Source organism: Osmia bicornis, unplaced genomic scaffold, assembly GCF_907164935.1.
Source record: "Osmia bicornis bicornis unplaced genomic scaffold, iOsmBic2.1, whole genome shotgun sequence".
NCBI classification, from domain to species: domain Eukaryota; kingdom Metazoa; phylum Arthropoda; class Insecta; order Hymenoptera; family Megachilidae; genus Osmia; species Osmia bicornis.
In genome coordinates, this window is record NW_025791044.1 from 74,619 (window position 1) to 98,432 (window position 23,814).

At 47.6% G+C, this 23,814-nt stretch overlaps 1 long non-coding RNA gene across 2 annotated transcripts; it reads left to right on the forward strand.

The window, feature by feature from the left end:
* Positions 1 to 10,795: 10,795 nt before the first annotated feature.
* On the forward strand, positions 10,796 to 13,741 carry LOC123988641. Of its 2 annotated transcripts, XR_006830265.1 has the most exons (4): positions 10,796 to 10,838; positions 11,123 to 11,297; positions 11,369 to 11,592; positions 13,475 to 13,741. It is a non-coding gene; the product is annotated as an uncharacterized LOC123988641 (long non-coding RNA). The 2 variants fall into 2 exon arrangements; XR_006830264.1 differs by having other exon boundaries at positions 10,805 to 11,297.
* Positions 13,742 to 23,814: the final 10,073 nt, after the last annotated feature.

The following is a 23,814-nucleotide window of genomic DNA, read 5'->3' on the forward strand; positions in this document are numbered from 1 at the left end:
ATCCCCAACCGCCCCACTTCCTACTCCCAAGCGACCTCCGGCTCCCGACAACTACCTCCTCGTCCCGCGGCTACCTCCACCCAATCCTCCCTTCCCGGCCAATGTTGGAACTGCGGTCAAGCGGGGCATTGGTTCGGCGCCTGCCAGCAGCCGAGGAGGAAGTTTTGCTTCCGGTGCGGCAAGTTCGACGTCATTGCACCGGAATGCCCGAATTGTTTGTCGGGAAACGCCTGCGGAGGTCGGCGGTAAGGGTCGACGCGACCTCCCCGAAAAGCCCGATCCAAACCCCCAAATCCCGCGTCCAGAAACCCCCGAAAACTCTTTCAACCGCACCGATTCCAACTCCAAGGAAATCCCCTTTAGTAGAGTCCCGTACAGAACCCTATCCCGGCGATAATCGCATTTTCCTCCCCTTGCAGCACGGTAAATATATCTTCCAAGCCCTCCTTGATACCGGCGCAACCCATTCCTATGCAGGTCCCAAAATCGCTCAATTATTCAGACTCCATTTAACCCCTTCCCAAGCCTGCATGATCCTAGCCAACAACATCAAAGAGAGAATCCTCGGAGAGGTCACCGTCGCGATCCAGGTCGATGACGAAATCCACAACCTCCCCCTCCGCGCAAGCGAGTCATTGGGGTATGAGGTAGTCCTAGGGATGGATTTTATCGCCCGGTTTGGAGTTACCATAGACGGAGATCTAAGGACGTGGCGAACTCCGAACGGACCTCTTCACCCCTTCTACCCTGAATCCTCACCCGATCCCTTTCCCATGAACCCCGCTTGCGCCGGACTTTCCGAAGCAACACCCAAGGAAATCTCGGGAATTCAAACCCTTCTTGATCGCCTCATCCCACCCCCATCTTCTACCTTAGGAACCACTCCTCTTGTCACACATTCTATTGATGTTCAAAACCACCCTCCTATTAAACAACGTCCTCGTCGCATGGCTCCGCGCGTCTTAGAAGCCGCACAGAAGGAAGTAGATTCCATGCTCCAGTCCGGTATAATTGAACCCTCTTCTAGTGCCTGGTGTAGTCCTCCCGTCCTAATTCCCAAACCCAACGGCTCCTACCGATTTTGTATAGATTACCGCGACGTCAATAAAGTTACCAAAAAAGATGCCTATCCCCTCCCTAGCATGGATCGTATCCTCGATAGCCTCCGAACTGCCCGTTATATTTCCAAATTAGACCTTAGCCAAGCATATTTCCAAGTTCCCCTCGATCCCTCCAGTAAAGAAATCACCGCTTTTGCAGTTCCCGGTGGAGGCCTTTTCCAATTCACCCGCATGCCCTATGGCCTCACCAACGCCCCCGCAACTTTCCAACGCATCATGGACAAATTGATCACTCCCGACTGGGAGCCACACATTTTCGCGTATTTAGACGACGTGGTAATCGCGACCGACACGTACGAGGAGCACTTAGAATGGCTCGCGAAAGTTTTGACCAGATTACGAGAGGCGAATTTAGAAATAAACCGCGCAAAAAGCGAATTTTGTTGTGCCGAGGTCCGATATCTCGGCTTTTTAATAAATAAGGACGGTATGATTGCCGATCCAGAAAAAATAGAACCCATACTTTCCTACCCTCCACCCACTACCCTAAAACAACTCCGACGCTTCCTTGGAATGGTGAAATGGTATTCCCGATTTTTAAAAGATGTTTCCAAAGACCAAACACCCCTTACCCGTCTCCTACAAAAGGATGTTGCTTGGGAATGGGGTCCCGAGCAAGCATCCGCGTTTGAAACCTTGAAAACGGCCCTCACCAAAACTCCCGTCCTGGCTCATCCCGATTTTACCCTTCCCTTTTCCCTCCAAACTGACGCTAGCGATACGGCTATCGGGGCAGTTCTTGTCCAAACCGTAGACGGTGAAGAACACCCGATAGCCTACGCTAGCCGTTCCCTCACTCGTGCGGAGAGAAACTACTCCGTGACGGAAAGGGAATGTCTGGCCGTCGTGTGGGCAACCCAAAAATTTCGCCCCTATATTGAAGGGTCCGAAATTACTGTGGTGACAGACCACAATAGTCTCCGGTGGCTTCACCACCTTAAGGACCCTACTGGACGATTGGCCCGGTGAGCCTTGACCCTTCAAGGCCAACCGATGAAAATCGTCCACCGAAGGGGAACCCACAACGTCGTGCCAGACGCTCTCTCCCGAATGTACGGCGACCCAATAGACGGCGTGGCGGCCGTCGGTAACGATCCCGATCCATGGTACTCCAATAAGCTTCGTGACGTAAGAGATTTTCCCTCCAAATATCCCGACTGGACCATTGAAGATAATAGATTGTATTACCACCGTCCAAATTTCCTTCTAGATCCCATCGTCCCCGACCTTGACGGGTGGAAATTAGTCCTCCCGCTTTCCTTACGCCAAAAAGCCCTTTCTGACGCCCACGATCCTCCCCAATCCGGTCACCTTGGCATTGATAAAACCTACTACCGTCTGACGCAAGATTTCTATTGGCCTGGAATGTTTCAGGATGTAGTCCAATTTGTCAGACGGTGTCTTCAATGCCAACAAAGCAAAGTTTTGCAGCGGCCACCAGCGGGGCTGATGCGGGAGCGCCCGGTGGAGGCGCCCTGGACCGTCGTGGCCGCTGACATTATGGGTCCCTTCCCTCCCAGTAAATCCCAGAATAAATATCTCCTTGTTTTCCAAGACCTTTTCACAAAATATATTGAAGTAAAACCCCTCCATAAAGCTTCCGCCAAACCAATCCTTTCCGCTTTCGAGTCCCTTGTCCTCCACCGATGGGGATGTCCCAAATTCCTCCTTACAGACAACGGTACAGAATTTTGTAACAGAGACGTAACGAACAGACTGACAATGTACGGAATCAAACAGACGACAATTCCTCCCTACCATGCCCAAGCAAATCCTGTAGAAAGAGTTAATCGAACTCTCAAAACCATGATCACGACGTTTATTGGAGAAGACCATCGAAATTGGGACAAACACCTTCCTGAATTTTGTTTTGCCTATAATACCGCCGTACATTCCTCCTCCCTCGTTTCTCCCGCGTTCCTCAATTTTGGTCGAAACCCCCGTCCCATCCAAAACCTCCGCCACGAAATTAAATCCGATCCTTTAATAATTCCCCGAGACCCCAAGAATGGACCAACCGCATTTCCCGGTTAACCCTTTTATATGACATTGTCCACCGAAATCTAGAGAAAGCCTCCTACCGCCAAGCCTCCTATTATAATCGTGGGCGTTGTGACGAGCGGTACCAAATTGGTGACCTCGTCATGAGACGCCAACGAATCCTTTCCTCCGCTGCTCACAATTTCGCGTCCAAACTCGCCCCTAAATTTTCAGGTCCCTACACCATTTCAAAAATCCTTTCTCCCGTTGTATACGAATTAAAGGATTCTGATGGAAATATCATTCCTAAAGTCCACATTAAAGACCTTAAACCCTTTAGACCCCCTTCAAATTTCGATGATTCAATTTCCGAAAACCCTTCCTTAAGTCAAGATATTACCAATATTTCTCAGCCAGGACCTGCTTCACAAACCCATGATATTCCCACCCAACAAATACCACAACAAACTCCCACGCAAACGTCCCCTTCCTCGCCTACCCCTACTCCAGCGCCTCGCCGAGGACGAGGGAGACCCCGAAAAATCCAAGCACCCCAAAACACTCCACCGATAATAAACACACCACCCACTCCAGTTCCACTCCCACGCCGAGGGCGAGGGAGACCGAGGAAAACTCCGATACCTCCACACAATACTCAAATCATAATTCCAACACCCATCCCTACTCCACCCCCTCGCCGTGGACGAGGGAGACCCCGAAAAGTACAAATACTCCCAAACCCTACGCAAATCATACCCTCCCAACCAGCTCCTACCCCACCCCCTCGTCGAGGACGAGGACGACCCCGAAAACACCCCCTAAACCCTACGATCAACGTAATAAAAACAGACCAACCCTCCATACCTCCCCTCATGTCCTTACCTATTCCACGACCTAGAATTTTCCTAGATATCGACAATAATGAAACAAAAATTTAGCGCTCAAATATCGGAAAACGAAAATAAACAATAATAAAATTCCATTTGCGTAAGCCGTAAGCGACGATACCAGAAACCAAAATTAACACGTCCACCCAGTCCCACCTTACCCGACAAAGACCAATTTTTTTGCAACGACGAAATTCCCACCTTCCCTTAACCCACACAAAACTTTGACACAACGAACTACAAAACCCAAGGCAGGTAAAATTGAGTAATAACTTCTCCACCCAATATTTAGATTCTCCCCCTTTTCCTTTATGATTTCGGCCAGATACTAATCCGTTTATATTACAGGTCCCAGCAACGCGGGACGTCGGAAAAAGAGACGAAGCGGCCCAGCAGCTGATACAAACGTCCACCTGGAGCCATCTGTCGCCGAGCCCGAAGACCTCAGTCCACCCGCCACGGCCGGAGATCCGCCAGCCCCATCGAACCCGAACACCGGCGGATCGACAATCGATAACCAATCTATTCCGTTGCCAGAAAAGGCCCCCTTCCTATTCCCCATCCCCTCCCCAAAAATCATCCCGCGACGGACCCGTCGTCGCGGCAGCGACTACGAGCCGTCACTGAGCCCTAGGCTAAACAAGCGAACATACTGAGTATTGAAAGCGATTATAAAGAGAGATTTCGAGAGTTCGAAGGAGTATCGAGAGTGAGTGTGGAGTTCGAAGTAAGCCCTTTCGTATTATTGTAGAAGTTTGTGAGTTTCGGCAACGGCGATCTTCGATTGCGAACTTGTGTGTCCGCGTATCGCGCCGGTCATCCCCCGTTATATTTCTTGAAACCCTTTTGTCCAGCCCCCAACATTCCCGTCTAAAAGCATCCTCACGCGTAACGTAGACGAACTTCCAGAAACCTCCCTCACCCTGAGATCTTCCCTAACCCTCGACAAATCCTCCTTGCGTACTCCCCCGCGAGATTGTAAGGACGTAAGTGCCACGAGTCCCATCCCCTGTAACGACCCCCATTCTGTCCCTTTGTCCAAATTTTGATTGCCACCGCGAGTGGCTGGCGCCCAACGTTTATACGAAACTAGTGTGTGAAGAGAATATAGAGTGAACCCCCGAAAGGGTCACAAGTAATAATGATATTGTTATTAAATGTATATTACATATCTAATGTAGATACAGTAATAACGAAGCTGTTATTATATGTACATTGATCTGTGGGATTAAATCCGTATATCAAATTACATCTGATGTAGATATAGTAATAATGGTATTGTTATTAAATGTACATTCTTCTGTGGGATTAAATCAGTATAATAAATTTCATCTGATGTAGAAATAGTAATAATGATATTGTTATTAAATGTATATTACATATCTAATGTAGATATAGTAATATCGATACTGTTATTATATGTACACTGATCTGTGGGAAGGTATCAGTATATTACATTGTATCTAATGTAGATATAGTAATAATGATGTTGTTACCAAAACTACATTGATCTGTGGGAAGGGATCAGTATATTACATTATATCCAATGTAGATAGGGTATAAATGATACTGTTATTCAATGTACATTGATCTGTGGGAAGGAATCAGTATATTGCAGCAGATCTAATGTAGATATAGTAATAATGATATTGTTATCAAATGTACATTGGTCTGTGGGATTAAATCAGTATATTACATTACATCTGATGTAGATATAGTAATAATGATATTGTTAATCAATGTACATTCGTCTGTGGGATTAAATCAGTATATTAAATTACATCTGATGTAGATATAGTAATAAGGATATTGTTAATCAATGTACATTCGTCTGTGGGATTAAATCAGTATATTAAATTACAGCTGATGTAGATATAGTAATAATGATATTGTTATTCAATGTACATTGGTCTGTGGGATTAAATCAGTATATTAAATTACATCTGATGTAGATATAGTAATAATGATGTTGTTATTAAATGTATATTACATATCTAATGTAGATATAGTAATAACGATACTGTTATTATATGTACATTGATCTGTGGGAAGGTATCAGTATATTACATTATATCTAAAGAAGATATAGTAATAATGATATTGTTATTAAATGTACATTGGTCTGTGGGATTAAATCAGTCTATTACATTATATCCAATGTAGATATAGTATAAATGATACTGTTATTCAATGTCCATTGATCTGCGGGAAGGTATCAGTATATTACATTATATCGAATGTAGATATAGTAATAACGAAACTGTTATTATATGTACATTGAACTGTGGGATTAAATCAGTATATTACATTACATCTGATGTAGATATAGTAATAATGATATTGTTATTCAATGCACATTGGTCTGTGGGATTAAATCAGTATATTACGTTACATCTGATGTAGATATTGTAATAATGATATTGTTATTAAATGTATCTTACATATCTAATGTAGATATAGTAATAACGAAACCGTTATTACATGTACATTGATCTGTAGGAAGGGATCAGTATATTACATTATATCTAATGTAGATATAGTAATAATGATACTGTTATTCAATGTACATTGATCTGTGGGAAGGAATCAGTATATTGCAGGAGATCTAATGCAGATATAGTAATAACGATACTGCCATTATATGTACATTGATCGGTGGGAAGGGATCATTATATTACATTATATCTAATGTAGATATAGTAATAATGATTCTGTTATTAAATGTACATTGATCTGTGGGATTAAATCAGTATATTAAATTACATCTTACGTAGATATAGTGATAATGGTATTGTTATTAAATGTACATTGTCCTGTGGGATTAAATCAGTATATTAAATATCATCTGATGTAGATATAGTGATAATGATACTGTTCTTAAATGTATAGTACATATCTAATGTAGATATAATAATAACGATACTGTTATTGTATGTACATTGATCTGTGGGAAGGTATCAGTATACTGCAGTAGATCTAATGTAGATATAGTAATAACGATACCGTTATTAAGTGCTTATTACGTATCTAATGTAGATATAGTAATGACGATATTGTTACAATCATGCATTGATCTGTGGGGAGTGATCAGTATATTACATTATATCTAATGAAGATATAGTAATAATGATATTGTTATTAAATGTACATTGGTCTGTGGGAATAAATCAGTATATTACACTACATCTGTTGTAGATATATTAATAATGATATTGTTATTAAATGTATATTACATATAAAATGTAGATATAGTAATAACGATACTGCGATTATATGTGCATTGATCGGTGGGATGTGATCATTATATTACATTATATCTAATGTAGATATAGTAATAATGATATTCTTATAAAATGTACATTGGTCTGTGGGATTAAATCAGGATATTAAATTTCATCTGATGTAGATATAGTAATAATGATATTGTTATTAAATGTATATTACATATCTAATGTAGATATTGTAATAACGATACTGTTATTATATGAATATTGATCTGTGTGATGTTATCAGTATATTATATTATATCTATTGTAGATATAGTAATAACGAAACTGTTATTATATATAGATTGATCTGTGGGAAGGGATCATTATATTACATTATATCTATTTTAGATATAGTAATAACGAAACTGCTATTATATGTACATTGATCTGTGGGTAGGGATCAGTATATTATATTATATCTAATGTAGATATAGTAATAATGATGTTGTTACCATGATTACATTGATCTGTGGGAAGCTTTCAGTATATTACATTATATCTAATGTAGATATAGTAAAAACGAAGCTGTTATTATATGTACATTGATCTGTGGGATTAAATCAGTATATTAAATTACATCTGACGTAGATATAGTAATAATGGGATTGTTATTAAATGTACATTGGCCTGTGGGAGTAAATCAGGATATTAAATTTCATCTGATGTAGATATAGTAATAATGATATTGTTATTAAATGTATATTACGTATCTAATGTAGATATAGTAATAACGATACTGTTATTCTATGTATATTGATCTGTGGGAAGGTATCAGTATATTACATTATATCTATTTTAGATATAGTAATAACGAAACTGCTATTATATGTACATTGATCTGTGGGTAGGGATCAGTATATTACATTATATCTAATGTAGATATAGTAATAACGATACTGTTATTATATGCAGATTGATCTGTGGGAAGATATCAGTATATTATATTAAATCTATTTTAGATATAGTAATAACGATACTGTTATTATATGTACATTGATCGGTGGGAAGGTATCAGTATATTACATTGTATCCCATGTAGATATAGTAATAATGATATTGTTATTAAATGTATATTACATATCTAATGTAGATATAGTAATAACGATACTGTTATTATATGTACATTGATCTGTGGGAAGGTATCAGTATATTACATTATATCTAATGTAGATATAGTAATAACGAAACTGCTATTATATGTACATTGATCTGTGGGATTAAATCAGTATATTAAATTACATCTGATGTAGATATAGTAATAATGATATTGTTATTAAATGTATATTACATATCTAATGTAGATATAGTAATAACGATACTGTTATTATATGTAAATTGCTCTGTCGGAAGGTATCAGTATATTACATTATATCTCATGTAGGTATAGTAATAACGATACTGTTATTATATGTACATTGATCTGTGGGAAGGTATCAGTATATTACATTGTATCCAATGTAGATATAGTCATAACGATATTGTTATTAAATGTTCATTGGTCTGTGGGAATAAATCAGTATATTACATTACATCTGATGTAGATATATTAATAATGATATTGTTATTAAATGTATATTACATATCAAATGGAGATATAGTAATAACGATACTGCCATTATATGTACATTGATCGGTGGGAAGGTATCAGTATATTACATTGTATCCCATGTAGTAATAGTAATAATGATATTGTTATTGAATATACATTGGTCTGTGGGGTTAAATCAGTATATTAAATTTCATCTGATGTAGATATATTAATAATGATATTGTTATTAAATGTACATTGGTCTGTGGGATTAAATCAGTATATCAAATTTCATCTGATGTAGATATAGTAATAAATGTATATTACATATCTAATGTAGATATAGTAATAACCATACTGTTATTATATGCACATTGATCTGTGGGAAGGTATCAGTATATTACATTGTACCCCATGTAGATATAGTAATAATGATATTGTTATTGAATGTACATTGGTCTGTGGGATTAAATCAGTATATTAAATTACATCTGATGTAGATATAGTAATAATGATATTGTTATTAAATGTACATTGGTCTGTGGGATTAAATCAGTATATTAAATTTCATCTGATGTAGATATAGTAATAATGATATTGTTATTAAATGTATATTACATATCTAATGTAGATATAGTAATAACGATACTGTTATTCTATGTATATTGATCTGTGGGAAGGTATCAGTATATTACATTATATCTATTGTAGATATAGCAATAACGAAACTGCTATTATATGTACATTGATCTGTGGGTAGGGATCAGTATATTACATTATATCTAATGTAGATATAGTAATAATGATGTTGTTACCAAAATTACATTGATCTGTGGGACGGCATCAGTATATTACATTATATCCAATGTAGATATAGTATAAATGATACTGTTACTCAATGTACATTGATCTGTGGGAAGGAATCAGTAAATTGCAGCAGATCTGATGCAGGTATAGTAATTGTGGGTTGGATTGGATGGTCGGATCGCTGATGCGTCCTTATCCGAAGGACTGGATTTCGAGGCGGTGTGAAAATAACGAGGAATTTTGTAATAAATTAATTGTCGTCACTTTATTTGTCACAGTGTGCTCCGTTCTATTCCACTTTGTCAGAACGAAAATGTACGGAATAATTTTAATAAAAATCGGTTGGAAGAATTAACTTTGACTATTTGCTCGCACTGGTAATCGATAGAAATCTGGATTTATTCTACTCGTCGTTAAACGGTTGAGCGACACGCGTGTCTCCGCGAAACCACCGCATGGTGCGGGCTGCGCATAGCCCTATAATTTAATGTTTGCGCGGTGACGTCACGGCGACTCTTGCGACGCTCTCGATAAGGTGTAACCGAACACGCCGGGCCCCGTTGAATGAACTCATTCAAGAACTTTGTTGGGCGTCAGACTCGACATTAATGTCAATCGGCAAGAAACATAATTTCGAAATGGGTCGCTTGTACGTTGAGTTCGCTGTTTTAATGGTTACGACGCGAATTATCCCGTCGGTACCGGGGTGACAATCTATTATGCGTGCTAATTCCCATTGTGCTGGTGGAGTGCATTCATTTCGCAAGAGGACAAGCTGACCGATTTTTGTGAGATTTTGCGCGACTCTCCACTTCGGACGTTGATGAAGAGTATGTAAGTATTCGGTATGCCACGCTTTCCAAAAAGTTTCCGTTATTCGCTGGATTAATTGCCAACGTGACAGTCGGTTTTCTTTTAATTGTAGTACGCTTGGTTCCGGAATTGAGGTTAAGGCCGATCCAATCAAGAAATGACCTGGTGTAAGTGCGTTATAATCATCGATGCAATCAGACATGGCGACGAGCGGACGAGAATTTAATGCGGCTTCGATACGACACAGTACTGTGGTTAATTCCTCAAAGGAGAGTGTATGAGTACCAATGGATCGGCGTAAATGGTGCTTAACACTTTTCACCGCTGCCTCCCACAACCCTCCAAAATGAGGTGCTGATGGGGGTAAAAAGTGCCAAGCGACTCCATCCACGGCGAGCTTATTATGGAGATTGGTATCTCGTAGAGATTCTCGGTGAGCTTTTCTAAGTTCCTTGTTTGCTCCTTGAAAGGTCGTTCCATTGTCTGAATACATGGATTTTGGAATTCCGCGTCGGGACACAAATCTCGTATAAGCTGCTAGGAATGCGGCTGATGTATAGTCGCTTACGAGATCTAAATGGACGGCCTTTGTTGCCATACAAACAAAAACTGCAATGTAAGCTTTGTGCGATTTGTGTCCTCGTCCCGATGTAGTACGAACGTGAATCGGGCCTGCGTAGTCGACACCTGTATTTATGAATGGTCTTTCTACCGCAGTGACTCTGGATGCCGGTAAATCTCCCATGAGCTCAGACGGAACAGATGCGCGATGACGAGCGCATGGTACGCACCTATGTAAAACGGATCGTATCGTGGTGCGTGCTCGCAAGATCCAGTACTCACGTCGCAAACAGGCAAGAGTGAGTTGCGAACCTGCGTGCAGATGGATTACGTGCGTATGATTTATTATCAATGATAGTAGTGGATGGGAGCGTAGGATAATAGGTTTCTTTGTGTTTTCAGGAAATAGCGAGTGTGCAAGTCGCCCTTTCGCCCTAATAAGCCCGTCTTGGTCTAGGATAGGGTTAAGAGAAAGTAACTTGCTGGATTTTAGGAGAGTCCTTTTCGCAGACAGACTACTAAGCTCATCCGGAAATAGCTCGGATTGCATTCTTCTCAACCAAAGGAATTTTGCTCTCTGAATCTCGTCGGGTTGAAGAGGAGGCACTGCTATTAGTGACTTAATGGTGAGTTGTAATTTAATTTTATTCGTATGTCGGAAGCGAAGGTTAGAAGTAAAACGAAGTATGTAAGCCGTCACTCGAAGTAGTTTCGACCAGGATGAGTATCGCGTGGGTAAATCCCAGGGATCCGTAGTCGAAACTGCAGACAATAATTTTGGAATTTTCTCCTCCTCATGCGAATCGACTATTCTGATAGTGGGTTTTGGCCAACGTTCTTCGCCTTGTTTTAACCATGAAGGTCCTGACCACCATATGGAATGGATTTTTAATTCCGATGGCGTTAGACCGCGGGTTGCACAATCAGCAGGATTGCTATTTGTTGGAACATGATGCCACTGCGCTTTCGGTAAAAGAGACTGAATTTTCGACACTCGATTGGCGACAAAAGTCTTCCAACGAGTCGGAGGTTGGCTAAGCCAGGCGAGAGTGATGCTTGAATCAGTCCAACAGTGGACATTGTGATGGATGAGCGACAAGGAATTTTCCACAAAAACGACAAGACGTGCCAACAATGCCGCTGCACATAATTCTAATCTCGGTACGCTTAATGTTTTAACGGGAGCTACTCGTGATTTTGCAACGAGAAGCGCCACGAAGACATTGTCATCTGGGAGGACGCTTTTTATATAAACCGAAGCTGCGTAGGCTTTAGTGGATGCATCGGCGAATCCGTGGATTTCCTGATGTAGCGCGATGCCATTGGCTATTTGGCGAGGAATCGTGATCTTATTTAAATCTGGTAAATGAGTGTAGTAATCTTGCCATTCTAGGAGAACATCGTTAGGAAGAATGTCATCCCAATCATATTGGAGTGACCATAATTTCTGCATAAACACTTTCGCGGGTATAATGACTGGAGTTAACATCCCCATCGGGTCGAAAAGTTTTGCAATTTGAGAGAGAATTGTTCGTTTCGTATTGGCAAAATTCGAAGAAATGGTAGCTCGAAATTGAAAGTGATCGAGCACTGGATTCCATTCTAAGCCTAAGACTGAGCAGGTCTCCTCGATCTTAAGGAGTTTATTTTTCGCAAGACCGTGATCACGCGGATCGATATCAATTAACAGAGTTGGATCATTACTGGCCCATTTTCGTAAACGAAAGCCGCCTTTGTTTAACAGGTTTATGGTCTGGTCGCGGATTGTTCGCAAGAGATCTTTGTCGTCTGCTCCGAAGAGACAGTCGTCGACATAAGTTTGATCCTTTAATACTGGAAGAGCTAGAGGATATTGATGACCTTCGTCCACTGCCAGCTGATTTAAAACGCGAAGAGCTTGATAAGGAGCTGATTTAGTGCCATACGTGACGGTACAGAGTTGATACTCCTCAACGGACTGTTGCGACGAGGGACGCCATAAAATGCGTTGAAAATCTGTATCTCGTGTATCAACTAAAATCTGACGGTACATTTTCTCGATGTCTGTGGTATATACAAACCGGAATCCTCTCCACCGGAGGAGGATTGCAATTAGATCGGTTTGGAGCTTGGGTCCAGTTAAAAGATGATCATTTAGAGAAGTGCCGTTTGAAGTTCGGCGGGAAGCGTTAAATACGACGCGAAGACGAGTTGTCGAACTACTTTCGCGAAGAACTGCGTGATGAGGAATATAATAAATTTGGTTGGTTGTTTGAACCGGGACGGTTGGAACCCTTTCCATATGGCCTAAGGCTTCGTATTCTGAGAGGAATTCTTTATAAGTTTCGGTATTTACTTGGTCGCTTTTAAAGCGTCTTTCAAGAGAGAGAAGACTTTTCATCGCGGCAAAACGAGATTCGCCTAAATCTATAGGGGGTTCGCTCTTGAACGGGAGTCGAACTATGTAACGCCCTTCCGACGTACGAGTATGAGTGGATTGAAAGTGTAATTCACATTTTTCTTCCTCAGGTGAGAGCACTGATTGAGTTGGGATATTTTCCACTTCCCAGAAGCGGCGAAGATCTGCATCGAGATTTTCTAACAACGTAGCGTGATGGGCATCTATAAAGAAAGGAAGAGGATGAGTGGACGTAGGACCAGATAGGATCCATCCCAGGTGTGTATTTTGCGCGATCGGTTCACTTGTAGAACCTTTCCGAACTCCGTCCAATAATAATTGACCAAACAAATCCGCACCGATAACGATATCGATCGGATCTGAGCTCATGGGGTCTGTATCGGCCAATTCAAGTCCTGCAATATGATTCCAATTAGTTACGGAAGAATGTCGTTTTGGAGCGTATTGTGTTAAAGTTTTCAAAATAATAGCAGTTGTCGAGTATACAGGCTCGGTTCTTACCAACGGAGTAATCGTGATGCGAGCGGTGTGATTAGCCCACGACTGTATTCCTCCTATTCCGGTTATGCATGTATTTTGTTTGTTTCTCGGGAGTCGCAAAATTTGGGCTAGGTTCTCTGATATTAGAGTTGCGACTGACCCTTGATCCAATAATGCGCGTGCTTGTACTGTTCGACCCTGCAATGAGTGCACTCGGATGCGAGCTGTTGAAAGAAGAATGCCGGTATTAGTTTTCGTTCGCGACGCAGAATTCGAGCTGATTTCAAGTTCTGAATTCGGATTGGTAGCCGTCGTCTGATTTGACTGACTCACGCTGGACTGTTCCGGTTTTATCGGAAAATGCAACAGAGTGTGATGTCGCTGTTTACATTCTTTACAGCTTCTTTGACTGTGGCATTGTTCTTTCGCATGCTTCGCGGAAAAACAATTAACGCATCTTCGTTGGGATTTAATTAATTTAAACCGTTCGGATGGCTCAAGCGCCTGAAATGTTTGACATTGATATAACAAGTGGTTCTGTTTACATAGAGGACATATAATTGGCGACACGGTAGACGTGTTCGTTGAAATTGTTTTCGGTTTTGATTTAACAGTTACGTTTTCCGGTTTATCAGTTTTTATTGGCGACATTGACTCTAAAGCCCGAACTCGAGACTCCAAAAACTTGTCGAATTCGACATAAGTAGACAATTCTGATGTATCACCGAATTGTAACTCCCACGCCTTTCGGGAGGAACGGTCAAGTTTTTGTGTACCGAGGAAAACAATTACGTCGTCCCAATGTTCGACGGGTCGTTTCAAATTTTTCAAACCGTGTATCGAAACGTTTAACTGATCGCGTAAACTGCGGAGCTCTTTCGCAGATTCAGAGGTCACTTGCGGTAACGAAAACAAATTATTTAAATAGGTCGAAAGTAACCGGCGTTTGTTTTCGTATCTATTTTTAACTAACTGCCACGCGACCTCGAAATTTGCATCGGTGGTAGGTAAATGATTAACCGCTTTTTTTGCGTCGCCGGTTAAAGCGGAACAAAGAAAATGCAAACGCTCAACATTTGACAAAGAATTATCATTAATTACTATAGATTGAAACTTATCTCGGAAACTCTCCCATTGTTCGAAGGTTCCATCGAAAGACGGCAGCTGGATTTGAGGCAGCAACGATTGCGAGCGTAGCTTCACTGGTTGAAGATTCCCTTTCTCGGATGCTGTCTCCTGGGTCGAGGATGTCTTATCCAGGATCTCCGACATGTAGTCCAGGGACTCCTGATAGCACTCCTCACATCTTTCGAAATGGTTGTCGACGAAGTACTGAAGAGTTGATCTGGCTTGTAGATCCGCCATGGCGACGATTTTCGCGTCCAGGTCTTGGCACTGTTGGTATGCATCTTTTAGCATGTTCATCCGGTTCCGGGTGGTAGCTGGAGTCATTTTAGCTTGACCCAGCTTTTTATAATTGGTAAGTGCACGTTCGATCGAGCGCATAACTTGGTTTTGTTTAAACAAAATTTCTTCCAATGTACTCATGATGGTTTCCGTAGGCTGAGCACGTGGTTCACTACTTTAACGGTTTTCACTCCTCGACTCCAATCCGGCTCGAAGGGCCAAAAAATGTGGGTGGATTGGATGGTCGGATCGCTGATGCGTCCTTATCCGAAGGACTGGATTTCGAGGCGGTGTGAAAATAACGAAATCCTTTTAATAAAGGAATGGTTTTAATAAAGTAATGATTGTAACTTTATTTGTCACAATGTGCTCCGTTCTTTGGCACGTTGTCCGAACGAAGATGTACAGAATAACTTTAATAAAATCGGTTGGAAGAATTAACTTTTACTAATTTGCGCACTGATATTCGATCGTAATCTCAATTTGGTCTAATCGTCGTTAAACGGTTGAGCGACACGCGTGTCTCCGCGAAACCACCGCATGGTGGGGGCTGCGCATAGCCCTATAATTTTATGTTTGCGCGGTGACGTCACGGCGACTCTTGCGACGCTCTCGATAAGGTGTAACCGAACACCATTGAATAATGCTGACTAGTCGCTTGGTACTGCAGGTTAAAACCTCCGCTGTAATTAGATTCGAAAAAGTCCGCAAACATGTCGGCTATGGATTGCGCATCAGAGGACTCAGATCCATTGATCGACATACAGGAAGGCAGAGCATGTGAGAGTTTATTGGAGTTTACGGAGTTCCAAAAGGATTTAATATTGCTGCGGATCTTAGCCTCCGTTTTCTGCATGTATTCTGCGTAGCATTTCTTGGTCAAAGAAACACACTTGGATCTGAGTTCGCTGAAAAATAGATAATCACAGTGATACAAATGCTTTTTGTAGACTAGATGAGCTGCCTTCTTTGCCCTAATGAGTGCGATAAGTTCACCAGTGAACCAAGGTGGGTAAGAATGAGGTGCTAAGAGCCTATAAGGAACATATGTTTCAATGGCCTGAGAGAGCTTAGAATAAAAAAAGTCAGTGCCTCATTTACATTTAGGCTAGAAAGACAGGCATCCCAATTAATGGCTCTTCGCACGATGGCGACCCCCACCTCGGCACGGCGGTAGGTCCTCAACCAGTCCCGCCCGGTGGCCAGCAGGTAGTAGTCATCTGCGAATACCGTGGCCCACACCCCGGGCGGGAGGATCACCCGCAGCGCCGCGTTGTACCCTACGTTCCATAAGGGGGGACCCAGTTTGGACCCACGGGGCACTCCGCAGTCGACCTCCCTCCAGGGCAGCGTACCGTCCCGGCCCGTGTACAGTATCCACCTGCCATCCAGGAAGGCCCCGATGATGCTCTGCAGATACGGGGGGACGTTGTGGTGAACCAGCGCCCCCCGTATCGTCCCATGGGGCAGGGTGTTGAACGCGTTTGTAACGTCCAAGGAGACGCCCAGCGCCACCCCACCTTTGGACGTGGCCGACTCGGCGAGGGTGCGCACCCGCTGGATAGCGTCGATGGTGCTGCGACCCTCGCGAAACCCGAACTGGATGTCGGCCAGATCGGGGCCAACGCTCGACAGGTGGTGGACGAGGCGGTTTGCGATGACACGCTCGAAGAGCTTTCCCACTTCGTCCAACAGCACAATGGGCCGGTATGCACAGGGAGAATCTGCGGACCATCCGTCCTTTCGGAGGAGGACCAGCCGCCCCTCCTTCCAAATCGAGGGGAACACCCCCTGCTCCAAAGCGGCGCTGAAGAGGCGGCACAGCCTCGGACCTAGGATGCCGGACGCGATAACCCAGGCGCGGCCGGGGATGCCGTCCGGGCCCGGGGCGGTGTCCTTGGCCCCGAGCCTTCTGACGGCATCGTCCAGCTCCTCCTCTGTGACCCCCAGGTCGGCGAACCAGACGACGGGCTCCGCCGGCCCTTGCTGGTGGCGCGGGTGAGACGTTCCCCCGGAACGGGGGAAGAGGGTGTCTATTACCCGCGACAGCAGCTGGGGGTCCAGGCTCTCCGAGCCCGGGGCGCCCGTGCGCGGAGCTTGCCCATGACCATCCGGTAAGGGCGCCCCCACGGGTCCTCGTCCAGAGAGCCCTGGAGCTCCTCCCACGCCCGGGATTTCGCGTCCCTCATGGTCTGCCTCAGGGCTACCACGAAGACCTGGTATGTCCCCTCAGCAGATCCTCCCTCGCCGGGTCGCGAACTCGAGCCCTTCGGCCGCGCTGCCACTGGCGCCGGGCGTGCTGACACTCGGATCGGAGAACCACAATGTCGCCCGACCACCAGTACACCGCACTCCGGGGGGGGGGGCAGGCGCGGGGCCCGGGGCATGGCGGTGTCGCATATTGCGGTCATCGCCTCCCGGAACCAATTGGCTTCCCCCTCAACGTCCGCGACCGGCCCGGCAATGGCTGCGGCCATCAGCATGTCCTTGTCCAGCCTCTTCAGCACCCAGCGACGCAGTTGCGGGCCACGCGCTGGCCTGGGGGCGGCGGGGAGGGAGTAGCTGAAGGTGTTGTATAGATGATCACTCAGCGTCTCCCTCGCCGCCACCCTCCAATTTTGCACCATGCGCCCGGCCACAGGGGACGCCCAGCCCAGATCTACAATGGATTCCCCTGAGCCCGAACGCAGGTGTTGGCGGAGCCCCTATTCAGGTGCAGGAGCCCCGCGCCAGCCGCCCAGAGCAGTACCGCCCCTCGTCTCGCGTCGGTCCTCGGGGACCCCAGGCTTCGGCCTTGGAGTTGAAATCCCCGAGGACCAACGTCGGGCGGGTGTGGGAGCTAACGACAACGCTCCCCACCCGGTCCAGGAACTCCTCGAACCGCTCCAGGGACCAGCTGGGCGGCGCGTACACGTCCACCACTGCTACGCCCCCCCAATCAACGGCCACGAAACCCCGCCCCCGTGCTAAGACATCGGCGGGCGGGGGAACGTGCCGACCCCCCAGGACGATGGCGACGGAGCCCGCCGCGTCGCCGAACCAGCTGGGTCGGTCCTGTACGCGGTACGGCTCGGACACCACCGCAACCTCAATCTGCCACTCGGCCAGGGTTTGTAGCAAAAGGTCCTGCGCCCCGGCCGAGTGGTTGATGTTGGCCTGCAGGAAAGGACCTTTAGGCCCCATTGCGCGCCGGCTCCACCTCAGCCCCCACAGCTGCTCCTGCGTTGCTGGGGCCCGCTACCCCAGTGGGCGATGCAGCCGTGGACTGCTTTGCGCTCATCTTTTTGGCGGACTTCTTCCGCCCTTTCTTCATGGTGACCGACGGGCATCCTCTGGTCCCCATCCTGTGCCCCGCGGGACGCCCTGAATCGGCCACTGGCTCGATGGTCCAGATCGCCGCAGTTGAAGCAGCGATCCGAACGACCCCGCAGGGACACCGCTGCCTGACATGTCCAGTCTCCAGGCAGCGGTAGCACTGCAGGGGGCGAGCCGCCAGGGCTTCGACCCGTGCTGAGGACCAGCAGACCCTCAGCCTCCCCGCGTCGACGACCTTGTTGGCTGTGGTGAGGGGGCACCTCACCCAGACCTTCCCCAAGCCACGGGGTGGGGCGCGAATCTCCCCCATCTTGACCTGCTCCGCGGTGCAGGCTCTTCCGGTTGCCACCGCCGCTGCTACCTCCTCCCGGGTGACCGAATCGTCGAGCCCGATGAGGCGGATCTCGCCCATCTTAACTGGGCACGCCACCCTAACCTCATCGGACCCGCGGAACACAGTTTGGAGGCGGCTAGCCAGGGCCACCGCCTTTGCCGCCCTCTCCGTCCCGGCGATCTTCAGGACGAGACCGCCTGTGGCCGCGCGCCTGGGCCGGAGATCGGTGATGCCGATCTCCGCGAGGTCGACCTCCTGCCTGGCCCTGATCATGGCCTATACAGCAGATGGTCTTCGCACCGGGCGCGACCGTTAGCGTGACCGCCGAGGTTTTGGGGGGGGGGCGGGCGAGGCGGGGCTTCTTTGTGGCCTCCTTTGTCGCCTTGCCCCCCGCGGTTCCCTCCTTTCGTGCAGCCGGGGATCTGTCGTCCCGGCCGTCGTCCTCCTCCCCGTCTTCTTCGCCGGTGGCGGAAGGGGTGCCATCTACACACCCTTCTTCTCCGCCGCCTCTGCCTTCTTGGCTTTGCGGCCTACCACCTTGGACCACGCCTCGGTCTCCTGGCGGTGGTCCTCCTGGATTTTTGCCATCCTGTCGGCAACGAACGAGCCGGAGGAGGCCGTAGGGCGGGAAGGCGCGCGAGTCCCAGCCGCCCCAGAACCCTTTTTCTGGGGCTGCGGAGTTCTCCCGGATGTCGTGGGTTCCCCGCGCTGTTGCCTCGGCCCCTTCCCCTGCCATCCAGAGGTGGCAGGAGGGGTGCACCCGACGACCTCGCGCCGGAGGTCGGCCACGCTCCGCGCGACGAGGGCAGCGATGCCATCCATGAGCGCGGCCGTCCCCGACGCCCCGCCCCCCCTTGGCGGCCGGGGCCTGGTGCTCGGTGGGGTCGCCCACGGCCCGCCCCCCTGCAGTCGCGGCAGGCGACGGTGAACGCACCGGGGCGGGGACCTCCGTCTCCTCCAACGTGGTAGCCCTCCGACAGCTCCTCTTCGGCCGGGCCTCATGCTCCAGCGGGGACGCCGGCCGCGACGCCTTCCTGGTGCCAGGGGCGGCCGGGGCTTCTACCGCCGGGGGCTCTCGCGCAGAGCCTTCAGCTCCCGCCGCAATCTCCTCCCCTTGTGACGCTATTTTGGCGTCGCGGAGCTGTAATTGGACCCTGAGCAGGGGCTCAGCGAGGACCGTTTCGTGGTCGTCGCAGTGCCGCGCGGCTCTAAGCCCCAGCTCGTTTACGACCGCCTCCACGTCGCGGGATGCCTCCCAGAGGGCACGGAGACACGTGCCCTTCAGGTTTTTGGAGCAACCCGCGACCTTCTCGACCTTTACGGCGCCCTCCATGGCGCGCGCCACAAGGTCTGGCGTGGGGTGGGGGCGCACCTCCCGCGCAATTTCCTCCGCCTCCCTCAGCTTCAGGGCCGACCGGCTTGGCTGGCTGGGGGCCGCGCCGACGTCCGGTAGCTCCCTAGTTGCCTGGAGCTCCATCTCCTCCCGCTGTAGGCGCAGGAATTCTTCTTTCTTCGCGGCAAGGGCCACGTAGTACCCCGATGTATGAGAGCGTCCCCTCTTTGCCGCAGCCGAGGTTTTGGGGGTCGTGGGCGGCACCGAGATCACCGACCCATCCGACTCCTCCTCGCTGTCAACCGGCTGTCGCCAGAATACCCTATCAGAGGCAGCAGAAGAAGCCCTGCTGCCCCTGGTGGATCCCGCCAATTTGGGTCGCGCCCTTCTGGCCCGAGCGGGAGCCGCGGCCCTCCCGGGCCCCGGCTGCGCCGTGTCCTCATCCCTCGCAGACCTAACCGTGTCAGGTTCCCTTGCCTGGTTTGTCATCGTTTCGTCCCGTCCTGCGTTTTGTTTTTGGTATGTAGAATTTTCCATGTTCGTCCCACGAGTAGGTCGGATCGTAGGTCCGCCCAGGCAGAGCCGCCCTACCTGGGTAAGGCAGATACACCCGGTGGGTCGCCAGGTACCCCGGGGTTGGTCGCTAGCGACTGGTGCACCCACCAGCCAGCCCTGGTGCTAACTCCAGGGGCACGCTCCTCAACGCGTGCCGCAGCATGGGGCTAGGGATTTTTGAAGAGATTGTCATCCTCGCAGGCAGGCCGGTTAAGGCAAGCCTCCCGTTCCAGCCAAACGTGACCACTGGATTACGGTATAATTGCTAGGGCACTCCGGGTTCGCTACTCGCACCAGACTGCCACGCAGCCTGGCCCCTGGAGAACTCAACGACGCTGCAGCCACCTTTTCGCCTCTCCGACCCAGGCCTTACCGGCAAGGGAGGCCCTGCCAGGATCCGTAGATCCCACCGGCATCACCCCGGGTCATCTGCGAGGCTACTTCGACAGCAGCATGCGCCCCCCTTTTAGTCGCCTCCTAGGGGTTACCGTGCCTGTATTCTATCCCCCAGTCACAGGGGAGGTTTCAATGGGTGTTCCTTCCCTTGGTGTTTGGTCAGCGGGAGCTATTTTACTTCACTCCTACCCTACATGCACTCCGAAAAGTGCATGGCGAGCATTCCCCTATCCGCCACCTGGGGACGCGCCACGTCGGGGTATCACCTCCCCGCCCAGCCAGTACACTTGGCCAGGTCCGTGGAACCTAACCTAACCTTTTTTTTTTTCATTTAAAGGAGGGGAAATGCATTTATGCACGCGCGGGTTGGTCCGCCATTCACTCTATTCGGCTGGTGGGGGCCCGGGCAGTGTGGGACCCTTACCCGTCCTGAGGGGGCAGCCTGGCTTCCGTTTGGTGGGGGCAAACCCAAGGAGGCAACCCCAGAAGGGGGCAACCTGGCAACCCGACCCCGAAGGGCGGAGTTTAGCCCAAAACTAAGTCTCAGCCCAGGCGGGGCGACCTTGAACAGGTAGTCCAGAGGGGACAGTCCTGTGGCTGGATATACTACCCACTAAAACCGCTCCCCTGTGTGGGCCGCCAGTACCTATTCATCATTTGGGATATATAACAGGTTACCAACGTATAGCCACAACGGCGTTTCGGCAATTCAATGCATTTCGCATTATTCCGTCCTCCCGCAAAAACGCCATGTGCAAGGCACCATGGGGCATCTGCGGATCCACGCCGTTGCACCTCCGATCTTGCGGTAGGACATTTTCAACCTGAGCAGTACACGCAGGAATGTTTCTTCAGCAACGATCGGCACCGGGGCATCCTCCAGAATCGCGCCTTCCCGGCGTGACCGCACCACCTCTTCGCCTGCCTAGCACTATTGCCAGGACAGGGGTTCCTCTTCAGCACGGCCAGGACAGGGACATCGTATCTCCACAGTTGACCGTGCCCGTCTTCGTCCTCCTGGTAGGTTGATAATGATGATGTGGCTTATCCTAGATGACATCACGCCCACCTGTCCTGCCACGAGGACAGGCCATTTTTCTTCAGCAACGATCGGCACCGGGGGAACATCCTCAAGGATCGCACCATCCCGGCGTGACCGCACCACCTCTTCGCCTGCCTAGCATTTTGCCAGGATAGGGGTTCCTCTTTGGCCACGACCAGGAACCGGAGCTCCTGCTCAACTGGTGATCGCGCCATGTCTTCGTAGGCTGCAATCCTCGATGACCTGTTCCACGTACACTCGCACACACACTCCCACGGGCTTCACGCAACCATCAAACTCGCACAAAATAAATGAATAAATATATAAATAAATAAACCAATAAATACCTGTATCCTGATTAACCCATTGAAGGCGTGCTCTTCTCCACTGCGGCATCCCAGCCACGTCTGTCTTCATTTTCCGCCTCTTCTATTCTCAAGTCGTCGCCACTGTTCTTCTGGCTCGCCGCCTTCTCTTCTCTGAGCCACGATGCCCGGAAACCTACCGCATACACACCGCACACCCACATTTGCACTTGCACACTCTTACAAGCCCTCCATCAAGCAGCAGGCACACAAAAATAAATAATTATATAAATAATAAACAAATAATAAATACTTGTATCCTGCTTCACTCCTTCAGAGCGTCCTCTTCTCCGCTGCAGCGTCCCAGTCACGTCTATCATCAACCTTTGCCTCTACTCTTCTCCTTTCAGTCATGTTGTCTGGAATCCTAACGCATACACACCACACACCCACACTCACATTCGCACAAGCCCCCAATCAAGCATCAACACGCACAAAATAAATAGTTAATTATGTAAGTAATAAAGAAATAAATACCTGAGTTCTGCTTCACCCCCTCAGGACGTCCTCTTCTCCACAGCAGCGTCCCAACCACGTCTGTCATCAGTTTCCGCCTCATCTTTTCTGGAGACATCGTCGCTCTTCTTCTACCTCGATACCTTCTCTTCTGCATCAGCCATGATGTCCCGATACCTGTTACATACATCCCGCACACGCACACTCACACTCGCACACACTCGCACATTCTCACAAGACCTCAAGCACACAAAATAAATGATTAAGTATATTAATAAATAAACGAAAGCTCACCCGTGTTCTGCTTCACTCCTACAGAGCGTCCTCTTCTCACTGCAGCGCCCCAACCACGACTGTCCTTTTCGCTGACTTCTATCTTCACGCCCCCTTTTATTCGCCTCTTACGACAGGCAGGGGTTACCGTGGCTGTATTCTAAACCCCCCCAGCCACAGGGGTAAACCTAACCTAACCTAACCTAACCTAACCTAACCTTTTTTTTAAATATATTTTGACAGCAAGAAAATAGATTTACGTAAGCGAGGAACCCGTCGGGTTAGGAGGGGTCTCGGGCAGTGTGGGACTCAAAGGTACATACCAAAACAAGTTTCCCTGAGTTGGATCGTTACAGTACCCCAATACCCACTAAAAACTTGCTCCGTATCGGCCACAGATATCTCCGGCAACCCCAGAGGTCTTTAATGGAGAGCATTCTGTGTAGCCACGATGTTGCTTACACATCGACCGACTCGGACGACCTACAGGCGTT